Source organism: Arvicola amphibius, chromosome 3 (genome assembly GCF_903992535.2).
Source record: "Arvicola amphibius chromosome 3, mArvAmp1.2, whole genome shotgun sequence".
Taxonomy (NCBI): domain Eukaryota; kingdom Metazoa; phylum Chordata; class Mammalia; order Rodentia; family Cricetidae; genus Arvicola; species Arvicola amphibius.
This window is the reverse complement of record NC_052049.1, coordinates 90,946,748-90,965,181: the sequence shown is the minus strand read 5'-3', so window position 1 is coordinate 90,965,181 and position 18,434 is coordinate 90,946,748. Positions and strand designations below refer to the sequence as shown.

At 43.6% G+C, this 18,434-nt stretch overlaps 1 protein-coding gene across 4 annotated transcripts in view; it reads right to left on the bottom strand.

Annotated features, from left to right (window-relative positions):
* The window catches only part of Bbs9 (Bardet-Biedl syndrome 9), a 424,274-nt gene extending 422,765 nt beyond the window's left edge, over positions 1–1,509 (bottom strand). For 2 of the 4 annotated variants that reach the window (XM_038322510.2, XM_038322513.2), the window contains exon 1: positions 1,103–1,509. The gene's annotated coding sequence lies outside the window, so the exon portion shown is untranslated. The other 2 variants (XM_038322511.2, XM_038322512.2) reach the window with 2 other exon arrangements.
* Between the last annotated feature and the right edge of the window lie 16,925 nt (positions 1,510–18,434).

Here is an 18,434-nt window from a genome sequence, read left to right as displayed (position 1 = left end):
ATAAATAATTTAAAAAATACTTAAACTCTTACAACTTGTAAATGGTTTTCAAATCAAGGTCTCTTGTTTTGAATCTTATGATAGTCCAATCCATCACCAAAAACCAAACCTCAACCATATCATCTTCACAGATTACTACTAGGTTAATTTTCCTATCTCTGAATGCTAACAGACATTAATACATTGCATGGTGGCACACACCTGTAATACCAACATTTGGGAGCCTAAGGCAAGGGCATCATAAGTTCAAAGATGCCCTAGCCTACACAGTAAGTTCCAGGTCAGCTTGGGCCACACCGTGAAATTTAAAAAAAATACAATGAAGGGGGGGAAAGAAAGGAGGGAGGGAGGGAGAAGAAAACCCTGTTTTCCCTCCAGTGTCTTTCAAGCTGTGTGTATAAATCAACATGTAGATATGTATGTATATACATATGACACGACTTGGTATTTAAAGACAATGTGAGACACCAAAAAAATAATCTATAAGTTTATCAAGAAAATCAAAGCTAAGTGCAGACCTTGCCTGGGAGGAGCTGCTGATGAAATCAGCTTAGGCATCTAAACTGCTGTGGTCTGCAAAGGAAAGAGAAAGGGATAAACACTAATCCTATCGCAGGCAGCACTGGGGAGTATCAACATGCTCCGGCTTCAGTCAGAGACTGAGGACTGCCTTGACGTTCTGCCCACAAGACCTGTTGAAATGTCACAGAACAAACGTGTTATTACTCCACGTGACTGCTGCATAGAATCCTTACAAGTCACCCCTTCCTCAAAGGTGTTCATAGGATCTAGACACGTCATGTTAGCGGTCTGTTTGAATGCAAGCCTACTTCCTGGGAAACGGACCATCCAAAATCTCCCAAACCATTACATGGCAGCTGAGGATTAGTCTTGTTGACCAAGCATAGCGAATGCATTCATGACCCGAAGTTTAATTCCTGGAGTATTTCATACCCGATGCCAACAAGTGAACTTTGCCTCCTCACCTCTCTGCGAAGCCACTATGCACAGACTTCCCCTGTCAGAACTCCTGACGAGGATACAGTGATGGAGCAGAAGCAACAGCCGCGCAGGGAAAAGCAACCCTTAACTCCTCTAGTACCTCTTGGTCTTGTGTTCGAAGTTTCCCAGGTCCAGAGGCAGACAGAATCCCGCCAAGCAGCAACACCAGCTCCACGGAGTTGAAGTGAGTCCCTCCAAGCTCTCCTGCACCCCTTGTCATCCCCCAGAGACAAGCAGGGGAAACGGCATGGATTAATCGGAAGCCACAAGGCAAGAGAGAACAACTCCAAGTCCAGATGCTCACACAGAGGATGAAACCACCAAGGAAGCTGTACGAGGGGTGAGGCTGCAAGTCAACAGCCTGCGGAAGACACCTCCCCACTCCAGCCTAAATCCAAGCCGCCTGCGCCCTGTTGTCATAGCATTTTACAACGGAGGCTACTGCGCAAGTCAGACGCGGGGCCGCGGGGTCTGCTGGGTGTTGTAGTCCAGGCGGCCGACAGCGAGTGGCTGGGAAGAGACGGTTCCTGGACCGTCCTTGACACCCTAAATGGCTGCAGGGCAGGATGGAGCGGGGCGCCCCTGAAACACTTGGGCAGCCTGTCCGTCACCGCGGCATCGGCGGAAGTCCCGCCTCTGCAGGGGGGGCTACCACAGGCCACGCCCTCCGTGCTTTAGTGTTCTGGTGTCTAGGCCAGAGGGCCCCTCTCCCTCCCCCCCCCCCCCCCCCCCCGTGGCTTTACAATTTATATCGTTTTCTTTCTTGCGTAGGTCTAACTGCTGTGGCTAAGATTTCAGGCACCATACTGAAAAAAAGTAAAGAGTAGACCCCCCTTGTTTCATTCCTCATTTTAGAAAAAAAAAATAGTTACAGTTTCTCCTCATTTAGTATGATATTGGCTATAGGTTGGTTGTCAATTTGACACACCTGGGAAGGGCAGCCTCAACTGAAGAAAGATTGGCCTGTAGGTATGTCTGGGGCATTTTCTTGACTGTTTATTGATGTAGAAGGGGCCAGCCCCCTGTGGGCTAGACAGGCAGGCCTGGGCTTTCTGAGAAAGGGAGCCCAGCAGTAACTATCCAGCACGGTATCTGTGCTAACTTCCTAAACCGTGAACTACCGTGAACTGGGTTTGATTAAACGGGCAATGCCCGCACACACACTTGATCTTGGTCACGGTGCTCATCACAGCAACAGAAAGAAAACTGCTATGTTGAGGTCTGTCCACAACTTTCTCAGGACTTTTATCGTGCAAGAGTATTAAGCTTTTGTCAGCAGCCTTTTCTGAGTCTCTTGAGGTGGCCATATGATTTCTATCCTTGAATCTTTCTGTATTGTATCACATTTATTAGCTGAAATATGTTGTCCTGGCATGCCTCTAAATAAGCCAGGTTTGTTCATGGGATATGAATTTTTTTCAATGCGTCATTGAATTGTGGGTGTTTTATGAGGAATTTTTGCACATGTTCTTACTAAGTATGGGTATCAGGATGATGCTAGCTTTATAAGATGAATTCAGAAGTGTACTTTCCAACTCTATTTATGGGGAACTTTATACTTTTGTTTTTCTTAGATTTATCTGTTATATTTATTTTATGCATATGAGTATTTGGCCTACTTGTATGTAAGTATGCCATATGCTTGCCTGGTGCTTGCAGAGGGCAGCCTGGTGCCTGGGGAGGGCAGAAGAGGGCACTAGGTCTTTTCAAACTGGAGTTCCAGACCATTGTGAAGCCCCACATTCATGCTGAGAATGGAACCCAGGTCCCATGGAAGAGCATTGTATGCTTTTAACCACTGAGACATCTCTCAGGCCACCTATTTTATGGAAATTTTTGAGAAGACTTGGTGTTAATTTTTAAATATCTGCTAGACTTACAGAGCGAGTCCCTCTAGTCTGGAGATTTGTTTGATTCTGAGACTGTTACTGCCCCAGTGTTATTATTGCTTGTAGGCTTGTTTAAGCTCTGCAAACCTTTATCTTGGTTTGGGTTTCTATTGAAGAAACACCATGACCACAGCAACTCCTATAAAGGAAAACATTTAATTGAGTGACTTACAGTTTCAGGGGTTTAGTCCATTATTGTCATGGCAGGACATGGTGGTGTGCAGGCAGACATGGTTATGGAGAAGGAGCTAAGAGTCTTTTTTGTTTTTTTGAGACAGGGTTTCTCTGGGTGGCCCTGGCTGTCCTAGAACTCATTCTGTAGACCAGGCTGGTCTCAAACTCACAGAGATCCACCTGTTCCTGCATCCTGAGTGCTGGGATTAAAGGCATGTGCCGCCACCACCCCACAGGAGCTCTGCATCTTGATCCTCAGGCAACAGGAAGTGAACTGCATACCACACTGGGCATAGTTTGAGCATAAGAGACCTCAAAGCCCACTGTGACAATGGCACACTTCCTCCAACAAGGCCACACCTACTCTAATAAGGCCACACCTGCCCCAGCAAGACCACACCTTCTAATAGTGTAACTCCCTGCGTGCCAAGCATTCAAACAAATGAGTTTATGGGAGCCATGCATATTCAAATCATCACAACCCTTTCTGCTATAACTTTGGTAGGTCATATGCTTCTAGAAATGTATCCTTTTCGTCTAGATTGCTTAATTTGGGAAACAGGTTTTTAAAGCGTTCACTAATGATCCTTTGAATTTCATTAGAGTCCATGTGGCATCCTATTTTATCTCTAATGTCAATTAATTTAGGTCTTCTCGCTCATTCTTTTGCTTAGTTTGGCTAAGAGTGTCTATCTGGTTTGTCTTTGCTAAGACTCAACTCTTTCATTGTAATTTCTTTTGTTCTCTTTTTTTCTAATGTATTTTTACTAACTCTTTGAGAATTGCATACAATATAATTTTAATTATTATTATTTTTATTTTAAGTGTATGTGGATTCTTAACTAAGAATTCCCCGCATAGGCTCATATTTTTGAAGGCTTCGTCACCAGAGAGTGGAACTGTTTGAAAGGGTTAGAAGGTGTGGCATCACTGGGCTTTGAGGCTTCAAAAGCCCATGCCACACCCAGTCTGTCACCCCCCACTCACTGTGGAATCAGAATGCAGCTCTCAGCTACTGCTCAAACTTGTTGCTATGTTCCTCACTATGATGATAATGCATTAAACCTTTGAAACTGTAAGCAAACCTCTAATTGGATGTTTCCTTTTATAAGAGTTGCTGTGGTAAGGTGGCCAGCAAAAGCAACTCTTTACAGCAAAAGAACAGTGACTAAGACATAGCTGGTATTAGGAGTGGGGTATTACTGTGACCATGTTGTTGTTTGGAGGAATATGGAAGACTCTGTAACTTTGGACTAGAAAAAAGATTGGATACTTCTAGCAGGCTTAATGGACCATCATAGTAGGAGCATGGGCAATGGTCCTGAGTGTGATGTGAACTATGATAGCCCAGCTCAAGAAGACTCAGAGGGTAGGAATAATAGTAAGTGGCCTAGAGATCATTCTTGTGATATTTTGGCCAAGAATGTGACTGCTCTTTGCCCTTGTTCTAAAAATCTGCCTGAGACTAAATTAAAGAATTTGGATTAATGGCATTGGCAGAGGAGATTTCAATACAGCCTAAGATTGACTTTGTCATGTGGTTATTGGTAATCACTCTTATGCAGATCTGTGATGAAAAAGAGCAAGGTGGACAAAGGGAAACACAAAATGTACAGCTTGAGGAAAAAAGTATACACCAGGACATGTAATGGAGTTACGTCAGTGCTCAAAGAAATAAACAGTTTAAAGGAAAGCCTGATACTAAATGAAATAAAGGGAGTGGTGACCTCAGATCAAACCCCCATCCAACTAAGCTTCCTTTTTCTGAAAATGGATTAAGCTTAAGCAGCAAAAGAAACCAACAACAACAGAAAGCTGATACAGATGTAATTGAGCAAGGAGGCCAAGTTCTATCCCCAACAAACAAAAGAACTTGGCAGCTTTGACTAGTTTTACAAGAATGGGTTGTGCAATCTCCCTCTATGGCAAAGGAAAGCTGCTGAAGCCAGGCATGTATCAGTAGTGCCCTTGCCTTGAGGCCCAGAGAGGTCAATGCATGAAGCTGTGAAGGTTAAGCCTGGATTATGTGGAAACCCCAAGATGTTGGAGATGCCAGAAGATAGGATATATGCTAAGGAGAGTTACTAACAGGAAGTGAAAACAGCCCAAGGGCTGCTGAGAAGCCAAGGACAATGACACTGGATTTGGATCCTACTACGCATACTGGCTTTGGGGGGGCCTGGCCTGTTTGGATGCTCACCTTCCTGGACCTGGATATAGGGGGGAGGAACTTGGACTTCCCACAGGGCAGGGAACCCTTACTGCTCTCTGGACAGGAGAGGGAAGGGGAGTGGAGGGGGAGGGGGGTAAATGGGAGGCGGGAAGAAGGCAGAAATTTTTAATAAAAAGAAAAAAAAGAAAACAGCCCAAGGGAAAGAAATGTATTGTAGTTAACAACGTTGAAAGGAGTTTGAGACCTGGACAGCTCTTTGACATCAGACATGGATATGCAGAATTTGGAGTTTGCCTTGCTGTTTTTTGGTCTTTGGTCCAGTATTTCTTCACTATGTTCCCTTTCTTCCATTTTGGAATGGTAATGTATATGCTGTGCTATTGTATGTTAGAAGAATGTGATCTGCTTTTTGATTTTTATTTTATGGAAGGTTATAGTTAAGAGATTGAGTCTCAGAAGAGACTTTCGACTTTTAAACAGTGTTGAGACTATGGTAGACTATGAGACTCTTTTGAAGTTGAACTAAATGTTTGCATTATGATATAACTGCAAGTCTATTGGGGCCAGGGAGTGGAATGTGATGATTCGAGTAACAGTGGTCCACATAGGCTCCTTGATTTGAATGCTTAGTTACCAGAAAGTAGAACATTTGAAAGGATTAGAAGGATTAGGGGCTATGACCTTATTGAAGGAAACATGTCACTGAGTGTTGGGATCTCTTAGTCTACCCTCCTCCTCCCCCACTGGTGACCAAGCTTCCAAAAACAACCCTACTTCCGTGTTTTGAGTTGTTTACCCAAGCCTAACTTCCTGGGAACATGTTGCCCCTGGTCTGACCTCCTGGGCATACGATGAGCCTACCACCTGGCTGGGCCTCCTTCCTGTTTTGGGTCGGGTATAAAAACCTCTCTCATGCTGTAAATAAATGGTTTTGGGTTCTACCTTCATTCAGTTGGTGTGATGTGTCTTCAATCCTGACGTCACTCTCTCGGGTTCAATTCCAAACCATGCAGGTGTGGCAACTGAGGGTGGCCTTGGAGGTTTCAAAAGTCCATGCCAGGCCTAGTCTCTCTCTGCCTGTTGCCTGCAGGTCAGAATGGAGTTCTCGGTTACTGCTCCAGTACCATGCATGCCACCATTTGTGCTCCTTGCCATAATGATAATGAACTAAAATTCTGAAACTGTAAGCAAGCCCCCATTAAATGCTTTCTTCTGTACAAATTGCCTTGGTTGTGGTCTTTTCACAGTAATAGAACAGTGGCTAAGGCACTATATGTTTGCCTCCATGTAAATCTCTGTATCGTGTGTATGCATGGTACCCACCAGAAGAGGGCATCAGACACTCTGGGACTGTAGTTATAAATGCTTATGAGCCACCATATGAATGCTGGCAGTTGTACCTGGGTCCTCTAGAAAAGCAACAAGTGCTCCTAAACACTGAACAATCTTCCCAGTCCTTTTATTCCTCATTTTTAGGCAGGGTCTCACTGTGTATTCCTGTCTGGCCTGAAACTCGCTACATAGACTAGGCTGACCTCAAACTTACAGACTTCTGCCTATCTCTGCCTCCCAAATGCTGAAATTAAAGGTGTGATCACCACGCCCAGCTGAACCTACATTATCAAGGAAAAGTGAAAAAGAACTTTCAAGAGTGGGCAAGGTTCCTACAGAAGAATTTTTTGTGAGTCAAGGTCTTGCTGTGTAAATAAAGTGGGCCTGAAGGTCATAGACAGCCCACGTCAGTCTCAAACTCACAGTTCTCTTGCCTCTACCTCCCAATAATGAGGACAGAAGATAGAAATGGTCAAGTAGGAATCCTCAAATGCTCTGATTTCCTAATAAGATTTTAGGCCTTGGTTCTCACCAACCAAAGTGACCCCAGAACTAAACAATAAAGGCCATTGCTGATTCCCAGACCTAGCAATTTATCTCCCAATGTACTGTTTTCCTACCATTGGCTTTCCTATCACTGGAAAAAATACAGAAAAATATGAGGTTAAGATCAGAGGATGGGAGCCCCATGTTGGTGAGGGCGACTAGTTTAATGGTTCATTTCCCCTTGGCCACTTATGAAAGCAAACAGCCCACAGGGAATAGAGAACACATTGTTGAGTCACACTGTTGGGCCTAGCTTTGCCTGGAAGCATGGAGGAAATGTCTCCTTAATGCTGGTCTTCCTCTCTGTAGCCTAGACACTGGTTAGAGCACACTACGTGGGCTCCCCAAACAAGAACACAGGACACTCTCCAATCTTACAGATCATTCTGAGAGAAACACCACCATCATCCTCTGGAACCTAGCTGTCCTTGGAGAGCAAGGGTAGAGTAGTTTTCCTTTTAACCCCTCTGGCACTTCATCATAACCTCCAAGGATGATCATTGAAAATGAAAAGGTGAGTTAGGCCTGTCTCATACTTTTCACTATTTTGTAATAGTTAAATAAAGCCTGAGCAAAATTTACACCTTTTTAGATAAATCTTGATTAGGTATGCACATTTTCATCTAGTTCTTAAAAACTGTTATCGAGAGTAGGTTGATAATTAGGATAATTTATATCTATTGATTTAAGTAGAGGTTTGACATTTGTGTACTAAATGTTAACCTTATAAATTTTAAGAATATGTGTGTGTGTGTGTATAATCTCTAAGTCTCATATTTTGTGTATTTTAAATAATTTATTCAGATCCTCATAATTTCCATAGCTTTTTATTTTATTTTCCATTTTGGAGATAGATGACCATCTTAATCTTACATGCAAATCCCTTTCTACTAAAAATATTTTTTTTATCTTTACATACTTTCAATATTGATTTCACCAAAGTTCACCCCAAGAAACCAATGAGTTTAAGTAAGTCATAGGTGCCATGAAAGCAGCTGCACTGGGAAGACTTTGCCCAGCATAGATGATGGCTTCTCATAGCCACATGGATGAAGATGGCTCTTTCTAGCCTTCCCCAACCTATATTATCTAGTCCTCCAAAACACCACCAGGGCTAAGTGAAATTTGCAGCAGACTTTCTTGAACTCCAGCCCCCAAATCATGAAACAGAGTTATGAATTAGTTATTATTATTAGTTATGAATGTTCAGCCTTAGTTTGGACCCCACCTCTTGGGAATGTGGGCATTGTGTTCTCTAGACTGCTTCCTGATATCTTGGGGCAACAGTATCCCCTGAGGACCCTGAAGAAGTTGAGATAATTGTCAAGTCCTAGGAAAACTAGCTATAACATTTGTTTCCCAGTCTTTGCGGGAATGGGAAAGTACAAGGCTTATCTGAGGTCCTAGCTAGAATAGTCTGTGAAGCTAGACTATCTCAGATAGCAGCTCTGAAATCAATATTAAAATTGAAGCTGTTCTGAACCCAGAATTCTGCAACAGAGGCACTATGAAAGACTGGATCTCTGCGCCACTCATTTTCATTGGTGTCTGGTCCCCTTGCTCTGAAAACACACAAACTTTCAAACATAACCTATCTAGCTACATTAACACAAGAATAGACTGTGCATTGTACATTGTACACAAGCCAGCAAAAGATGATTTTTATTTTAAGTTTGAACAGGTAAAAGACATCTGTCAACTTTGTAAATTTACTTAGAGTGTATAACCAAACCTCTGTCTATGCCATTCTAAAGGATGGCATGTAATAATAAGTCATGAGGACTCCGTAGCCAACAAGATATATCTTGTCTCACCCAGTCTCAGAGCTGTTCCCATGTCAAGGGAGCAGCATATGTGTCACCTGTCTTGTAGTTTTCTAGGTTTAATTATTTATGTCTGCAGCCAAGATTTTCAGGGAGTCTCCCCCCAATCAAATCTGGTCTCTATTAACCTTGAAGAAATCCACAGCCTTTCATTTCTTGTGGAAACAAAAGCATAATCTCTTTCCCAACACAATACATTTTCTGAATTACATTTTAAAGTTAAGACATTCTTAAAGTTTCTAGGCTGGTTTTAGCAATCCCTTTTACAATCCTATGTCTCTCTGCAACTTCTGTTCACTCATCAGCATTCAAAAAATTCAGAGTCAACACAATGCCATAGAGGATCCAGACTTCCTGTGGCTTTCCCATCTTTATCTAGCTTTTTCCTTTATATTACTTTAATGCACAAAACAATCCCACACCAGTTTGGACTCAAAGGGTTATTTATTTGAGGGGAAAAAATATACAGAACACCATCCTACATGACAGCCAAGAAAGGAATCTAGTCACTGGAGCAAGAGAGGGGGCTGCCGCTGCTTTTTAAAGAGAAAGAGACCATGCCTCAGTGGGCTGCTATCTCAACAGCTATTGGCTGAAGGAGTGGAAGAAGCTCCGCAGCATTACTTTACTCTCTCTTTATTTACTTTATTATATTTAAACTATTTATTTTTTCCTCTGACTGTTTATACCCATTTTCTTTTCTTTCTTATGTGCCTACACATATTTTTAACACACTGTCACCTGTTTAGAGGCTTTATTCTGTCTGGACCTGTCTTTATTTCTGACTGTGTGAACCTACTGGGTGGCCTTGTGCTGGCAGCTGGTTCCTCCCTGCTTGGCTCCAGGAGCCTGGCTGAGAGCTGCTTTTACTGGGAGCTACACTTAACCTCTTGCAATGTGGTAGGCATTTTTACTTAGTTTGTCACTACTTAAGGTGCTGGATACTCAAGTGCTTGATGTACAACAGACCTGCACCTCTGTACTCTACAAGCATGGGGCTACTAGGAAGCTATGTCAGGTTTTCTTTTTTTCCAAATTTCTCAGGCCCTATGTAAAAATATGTGCCCCATATTGGGCGCCAAATGTAGCAGGCTTTCTTGGATTGCCAATCTCCAAATCATGATATGGAGACTGGTTGTCTGAGCCCTAGCTGGCTGGCTCCAATTTTCTCTCTGCCCCCCGTGCCTTCTATCCCTCCTCTGCCTAGCTATTGGTCATTCGACTGTTTATTAGATCAATCAGGTGCCTTAGGCAGGCGAAGTGAAAGAGCAACACATCTTTACATAAACAAATGCAGTATAAACAACTGTAACACACCTTTACATAGTTAAACTAATTCAGTAGAAAAAAATGCAACATGTCTTTACATAGTTAAACAATTATTCTGCAACACAAATATAATACATTCTTACATAGTTAAACTAAATTATAGCAGAATTGCATATAACTGTCAGGGATACACAAGGTGAGGGTCTGGTGACCCTGACCATTCCATCCATCTATAGAGGAACATCACTGTTAACAAGCCTAACTGTGATGATCGTCTGAAAACAAGCACAGCTGATATCAGGAAGATAGCGGAATTCAAACTACATACCTAGGTAAATGTAAGGATTGGTGTAATCTGTTATACTTATTGTTAAACTATGGGGCTTTGTTAGTTCCAAATAAACTGCATAGAAAACACAAGACAGTTTCTGTGGAATATTAGTTGAAGATGTGTTACATTCATTTATGCTATGGAATATTAGTTTAATGATGCAAAGATGTGTTGCATTCTTTTATGCTGCATTTAACTCTATGAATCTGTGTTACTTTGCCTGTCTAAAACACCTGATTGATCTAATAAAGAGTTGAACAGCCAATAACTAGGAAGGAGAGAGAAACAAGCCAGTCTAAGGCCGGGTATTCATAGGTAAAAGTAAGTAGTCTCCATGTATTTATTTGGGAGCTGGGTTGCGGGCCCCTAAGAGTTAAAAAAAATCTACAGACAGTTTTATGTAGTACATATAGTCATTTAATATGACAATGGTTTTGGTTTGGAATGAGTAGAAGTAACACAAAAAAACGATAAAACCTTTTTAAAAACTTTGAAAGGGACATATCAGATGTCCCTTCCCCTTAGCCTGTCTGTGTCCCTGCAACTGGAAAGTGACGACATGTAGTGATGACATGTAGATATGACATGTAGTGATGACATGTAGTGACGACCTGTAGTGACGTCATGTAGTGATGACATGTAGTGACGACCTGTAGTGATGACATGTAGTGATGACATGTAGTGATGACATGTAGTGACGACCTGTAGTGATGACATGTAGTGACGTCATGTAGTGACGTCATGTAGTGACGACATGTAGTGATGACATGTAGTGACGTCATGTAGTGACGACATGTAGTGACGACATGTAGTGATGACATGTAGTGATGACATGTAGTGACGACATGTAGTGACGTCATGTAGTGACGACATGTAGTGACGACATGTAGTGATGACATGTAGTGATGACATGTAGTGACGTCATGTAGTGATGACATGTAGTGATGACATGTAGTGATGACATGTAGTGATGGAGCAGCAGGCTGTGCTCCTGCCACCCAGCTCCCGGCCGCCTGGCTAGCTTATGCCCAAAAATAACAACACACAAACTGTATTCATTTAAACACTGCCTGGCCCATTAGTTTCAGCCTCTTATTAGCTAATTCTCACATCTTGCTTTAACCCATATTTAGTGATGTGTGTAGCTCCACGAGGTGGTAGCTTACCAGGAAAGATTTAGCATGTCTGACCTGGTGGCTGGCTTCATGGCGACTGTCTCAAGAGAGGAGAAGCATGGCAACTGCCCAGGGCATCTGCCTCACTCCTAGCATCCTGTTCTGTCTACTCCACCCACCTATGTTCTTACCTATTAGGCCAAGCAGTTTCTTTGTTAATTAACCAATGAAATCATCAGATAGATAGAAGACACACCTACATCAATGACATAATCAGGGATGCCCAAGGCAAGGTGGAGCAGAAACAAAAGCAGAAGACAAGAAGGGAAAGAATATTCTTTATTTAAATTCTTTAGATATATTTTATTATTTTACGAGTATGAGTGCTTTCCATATATATATATATATATATATATATATATATATATATATATATATATGTAAGTATACCACATGCAAGCCTGGTGCCCATGGAGCTCAGAAGAGCATGTCAAATCTACTGGGATCAGAGTTACAGATGGTTGGGAGCTGCCATGTAGGAACTGAGAATTGAACTTGGCTACTCTGGAGGAGCAACAAGTACTCTTAGCCTTTGAGCCAACTTGCCAGCCTGGGAAAGAATAATCTATCTCGATAGAAACAGTATTAGAGACACTAGGCAAAAAGAACAGGAAGTGAGGCCCAGTGGCCCCTGACGCTCCCATTCCCCACAGCTGGCTAATTCCTCTTTGCCTCCGGCAGCAGCTCATCTAACACCTGGCAATCCATTCTTGGGTACCACTGGGTAACTGCTTTCCCAAGTCTCAGGAGTGAGCTACTGCAAATTCACATGAGCTGTCCAGGCCCAGCCATCTCAAAATGGCTGATACAAGAAGTACCCAGATTGGAAAATTCTTGAGTCCTCTCTAGGAACCAGTAAACGTATCATGTAAAATAATGTGTTCAAACACTCCAGAGGTTTAGCCTTTCCCTCCTAGTCTGATATAAAAAGGCATTGACATTGTCACTTGGCAATACAGCTCATGTTGGAGTCTCCTTGGGGTCTCCCATTCCCATGATGCCATTTGTCAAGAACTCCTAAGGACTTGATGGTGCTGTGAAGTTTTATGGGTGCCACCGTTTTGTTCATATAGTGTGCTGCATTGACCGAGACAGTGGTGAAGTCATATGGCTGTCTCCATCTTGATAAGGTCAGCAGCCAAGATGTCAACAAAGCAACAGGATTACTTTCTGTTCTGGGGAGCTCAGCTCTGTGATAAAATGAGCCCATCCCCCATCAGGGAACCAGTTCCTGTGGGATGCACAAATGTGGACGGCTGCTCCATTGTCTTAAAAAAAAAGGCCCTGAATTAGATTAGCAGGGGCATAGGAGGAGACAGCCATTGTGGGATATTATTTTAACTTGGTAAAGATGTGTTACATTTGCTTATGGTACATTTGTTTAACTGTGTAAGGATGTGTGGTTAATTATGTGAAGATCTGTTGCATTTGTTTCACCTTGCCTGTCTAAGGCACCTGATTGGTGTAATAAAAAGCTGAACCTTCGATAGCTAGGCAGGAAGGGATAGGCAAGGCTGGCAGGCAGAGAAAATACATATGAGGGGAAATCTAGGCTCTAAAAGAATGAGAGAAGAGGAGAGGAGAGAATGAGGGAGATGCACCCGGGGTCAAGCTGTCAGCCATCCAGACACAGAGAAGCCATGAAAGTAAGATGTACAGAAGGAAAGAAAAGTAAAAAGCCCCAAAGCAAAAAGTAGATAAAGAGAAACAGGTTAATTTAAGTTAAAAGGACTATCCAGAAACAAGCCTAAGCAAGACAGAGCATTCAAAATGGATAGTAAATTTCCGTGTCATGTTCTGGGAGCTGGTGGGTGGCCCAAAAGAAAAAGTCTGGCACAGCCTAGGCACATGTCGCCTAGGCACGACCTGGAAAAGAGTAAAGAAAAAAAAAAACAAAAAAGTGACATTGGTGACATTTGCCCCATGAAATAAGTCATGGGCTGAAGACACTCAGATCCGCAAACACTGACCCCAGTAAGGGAGCCTCTTTGCCAGCCACAGTTCATCTGGGAGAGCCTGGTCCTTAGAGCTTTTTTTTTTCTTTTTAGCCAGTGTTGAAGTGTTGGGGAGTCAGGTGCACTGAGCCACACCTCCAGCCTTGATTTTATTTTTTTTTAAAGATTTATTTATTTATTATGTATACAACATTCTGCCTCCGTGTATGCCCGCACGCCAAAAGAGGGTGCCAGATCTCATTATAGATGGTTGTGAGCCACCATGTGGTTGCTGGGAATTGAACTCAGGACCTCTGGAAGAGCAGCCAGTGCTCTTAACCACTGAGCCATCTCTCCAGCCCCTCCCCTTGATTTTATTTTTAAAAATATTTCTGGAGACAGGAAGAGTGGGAAAGATGCTCAGCGGTTAATGTTTGCTGCCCTTGCAGAGGTGCGGGGTTCTGATCCCAGTGCCGACAGGGTAGCTCACAGCCATCTTCAGCTTCAGTCAGAAGATCCAGTCCCCTTTCTGGCCTCTATAGGTACCAGGCACGTACCTGGTGTATGCACATACATGCAAGTAGGACACTCATACACATAAAGTAAAAATAAATAAATCTGAAAGAACCCAAATAAATATTTTTTAAAAATAAACTATTTTAGGGGCCAGAACGATGGCTCAGTGGGTAAAGGTGCTCGCAAACAGGTTGATGACCTCAGTTCAATCTCAAGTGGGACCTGTATGGAAGAAAAATATTGATTACCACTAGTGTTTTCTCACTGCCACGCATGTGACACAACTTTCCCCAGTAAATAGACTAATGGAATGTAAAAAGCATGTCTGGAAATTCCCCAATTCCGTTTCACAGTCCCCAAGTGACTCTCAACCACAGTCTGAGAAACATGACTGCAGCACTGAGCAGGCCCGGCAAGTATTTTTGGAATTAATTGTCATGTAGGAGAATTTAGCACACTCGTGGCTACAGAACATGTGGCATCCACACAGGTGCTGGCACACACAGCAGAGAGCTCTGCTAAAACCAGACCAGGTCATGACTCTCCTCCGCTGGACTTTGTTTCCTCCCCTGTTTATTTGCCTTTGAGTGGCATATCTTTACTAGATCATCCAGACTGTGGACAACCTCATTCCTCTACTAGGTTAGCAGGACAACCTCATCCCTCTACTGGGTCACCTGGCCAACCTCATCCCTCTACTGGGTCACCTAGACAACCTCATCCCTCTACTAGGTCACCTGGGCAACCTCATCCCTCTACTAGGTCACCTGGACAACCTCATCCCTCTACTGGGTCACATGGACAACCTCATCCCTCTACTGGGTCAGCTGGACAACTTCATCTCTCTACTAGGTCAGCTGGACAACCTCATCCCTCTACTAGGTCAGCTGGACAACCTCATCCCTCTACTGGGTCACCTGGACAACCTCATCCCTCTACTGGGTCAGCTGGACAACTTCATCTCTCTACTAGGTCAGCTGGACAACCTCATCCCTCTACTAGGTCACCTGGACAACCTCATCCCTCTACTAGGTCACCTGGACAACCTCATCCCTCTACTAGGTCACCTGGACAACCTCATCCCTCTACTAGGTCACCTGGACAACCTCATCCCTCTACCCTCCATCTTAAGACCCTTCTCTGTTCTCGTATACTTTTCAAAGTATCATTCCTCCCCTGAGACCATCTCCCCCAGTCTCTGTGCCAGTCATTCCTATGTGTTCCTATGTGCCCTGTGGTCCTCTGATAATGCATCTCTTCCTCTGAGCAAACTTTCTAGACCATCTCTTCATGGACTGATAACTGAAGCATTGATATCTGCATAATTTGGGTTCACCCATTTTGTTGCTGTTTTGAGATAGGGTCTTTCTATGCATCCAGGCTGGCTATACACTCTCTGTGTAGCCCAGACTAATCTTAAATTTGCAAGCTTTCAGCCTCAGCCTCCAAAGTGCTGGGATGATACGCTGGGATTATTATTTACTGTCGTGACAAGTTCAATATACTTTTATAATACAGATTTCACGCAGGCAAAATCGTGATTGTCCTATCTCCATATAAACTGTCATTCATACACATAAAATCTCCCTGACTTTCAGCTGAGGGAGTAAATGAGATGTTATTAAGTCGGTTGTCTCTCTGCCAGAAAGCTCTGTCTCTGCAGTTCCTCTCCACGTCTGCACTCCTGATACTGGAGTGGAGTGTAAGTGTCTCCCTCTAACCCAGCAGAGCAGACCTGTTCCCACCCTGGAACGAGCATCAAGTTAACCAATGTGTGAGCATTTTTTGAGGCTAAAGCAATTACATCAGATACAGTTTCAGAATTCAGCTAATATCTTTGCATTCCAGCTCTTTGGATTAGGACTGCTGCATCCTTGAGCCATGCCATGGAGCACGTAGGCCCCTACTTGTTTGTTAAACAATACCTTCTCGGCAGGAATAACTTCCTCATAAAAACACGCCTCTTACTTCATCTCTCTCCAAAAGGACCACAAGAAGAAAAGGCTCGTGCAGAACATCAATCCCTGGCTCACGATGCTCTTTCAGCACGTGCCTTTCTGCTGTTGTGCCTGCCCACTGTTGCGCTGATGAGCCTGCCAATGTTCTCACACACACTAGAGCATGCCCTGTGCAACAACCATTGCTGGAAAGACGTGGACTCCCCACTTGGATGTGCTGATGCCTGATGGGTAATTAAAAGGAGAATAGAATTTGGACTGAAGTAATACACTGTATCACGGTTTGACCAAGACTTCGATTACTGGTAACTGACCCCTACCCCCAATTCTGTCTAAAGTTCATGTCAGTAGCCTGGAAATGCAGTGATGTTTGACCTCCATTTTCTCATCGTGGCTACAGTGACTAAAATCCTTCCCCCCACCCCCCTCCTCTCTCTCTCTCTCTCTCTCTCTCTCTCTCTCTCTCTCTCTCTCTCTCTCTCTCTCTCTCTCTCCCTCTCCCTCTCTCCCTCCCTCCCTCTCTCTCTCTCTCTCTCTCTCTCTCTCTCTCTCTCTCTCTCTCTCTCTCTCTCTCTCTCACACACACACACACACACACACACACTTTATTCTCCTTGGGTAAGTGTCACAGCTCAGATGGAAAGGGGTCCTGGCACCAGGGAGCCAAGGAATACTAGGTGCACAGCTCGGGTGGAAGAGTGTTCTGGCAGCAGGGAGTCAGGGAATAGCACAAGTCTCAGTAAGCGTAGCAGTTTACAGCCCTGCTCTAGGGAGGGTTCCCCAGTGTAACAGCTCTGCTCTGGCGGGAGAGAGCTTCCCCGGCGAACTTGTTACGATTCGGCTCCAGTGTAACAACTCTGCTCTGCTGGGGAAGGTTTCCCCAGCTAAAGTGTTACAGCTCTGCTCCGCCCTTCTCTGGCTTCCCCTCCTAAATTGTAATGGTTTGGGGCTGCTAGGGAAAGGCTTGTCCAAAAAAGTGCTACAGCCCTGCTATGATCTGCTCCAGGGAGAGAAGGTCTTCGCCCAAACTTCATTCTAGAGATTTATTGGGAGGGAAGAATGCAGGAGAATGGCTGCCTCTGCAAGGGTGGAAGAACAGCCGCAAACTGAACAGCTGTAGGGCTTATCTAGGGGTTTCTTAAGGGTGGCGGGTTTTTTTGTTTTGTTTTTTGTTTTTGTTTTTGTTTGTTTGTTTTTGTTTTTGTTTTCCCCAGGGAGATTTTCAGGTGGGAATTGGTCAGATTTCAGTGCCTTGAGCTCCAATTGGCTAGATCTCTGCTCAGGGATTGGTTGGCTTTCCCTGCACAGGTATTGGTTGGTTTTCAGTTTAGTTAATCAGGGGCAGATTTGGCTCTGGTTTCAGGGGCAAACTGTGTTTCTTTCACTGGCCCTTTTTACTTTTTTGGCTCTAGTTTTGGGGTCAGGGCATATTTCTTTCACTGACTCTGATTGTAGTGCCAAAGTGTGTTTCTTTGGCACTGGTTTCAGAGTCAGGGTGTATTTCTTTGGTTCTAGACTGGGGGTAAAGTTTTTTTGTTTTGTTTTGTTTTCCCACTGGCTTAGGTCTCTGAACCAGGGTGTGTTTCTTTCACTGGCTCTGATTTCAGGGCCAGGGTGGGTTTCTTTGACTGGCCCCTTTACCCTACACAGACCTAACTTGGAATACTCAAAGTGGGGTTTCTGGCCTGAGACTTGATTTTAAAAAACAAACAAACAAACAAAAACTATATGTATATATTGGTCGGTGTTTTCTCTATGGATCACATACTCCGGAAAACTGAAGATTTTGGACAGAAAGTTGTTTTCTTCTCCAGATGGATGAATCTACAGGTAAAAAGTACAGGACAAGGATCCAAAGAGCAGCAGAAAGGCTTTAGTTTGGAATGCATACTCTCTTGAAGAGGACCAGAGTTCCGTTCCAAGTATTCACAGGGTGGATCACATAGTCTGTAGTTCCAATTCTAGGAGAGCCACCGCCCTCTTCTGGATTCTGTTCAACCACCGAACCCCATCCCCGCACCACCACCACCAATATACATGGAATTAAAAATCTTTTCTCTTTCTCCTTTGAGACAGGGTCTCACAGTATAGCCGGAGCTGGCCTGGAACTCGTTGGTTTTTGTTTTTGTTTTTGTTTTTGTAGACTAGGCTGGCTTCAAACTCACAGGTCCTTCTGCCTCGCCCAACCACAAATAATTAAATAATTAAAACCTTAACAGTATATCTGTTAAAAAAAAAAAAAAAGCAACAAGACTCAGAAGTGGGTGTGGCCTTCAGGCGACTTAGCGCTCCCGGAAGCCCTCAGGCCCCGC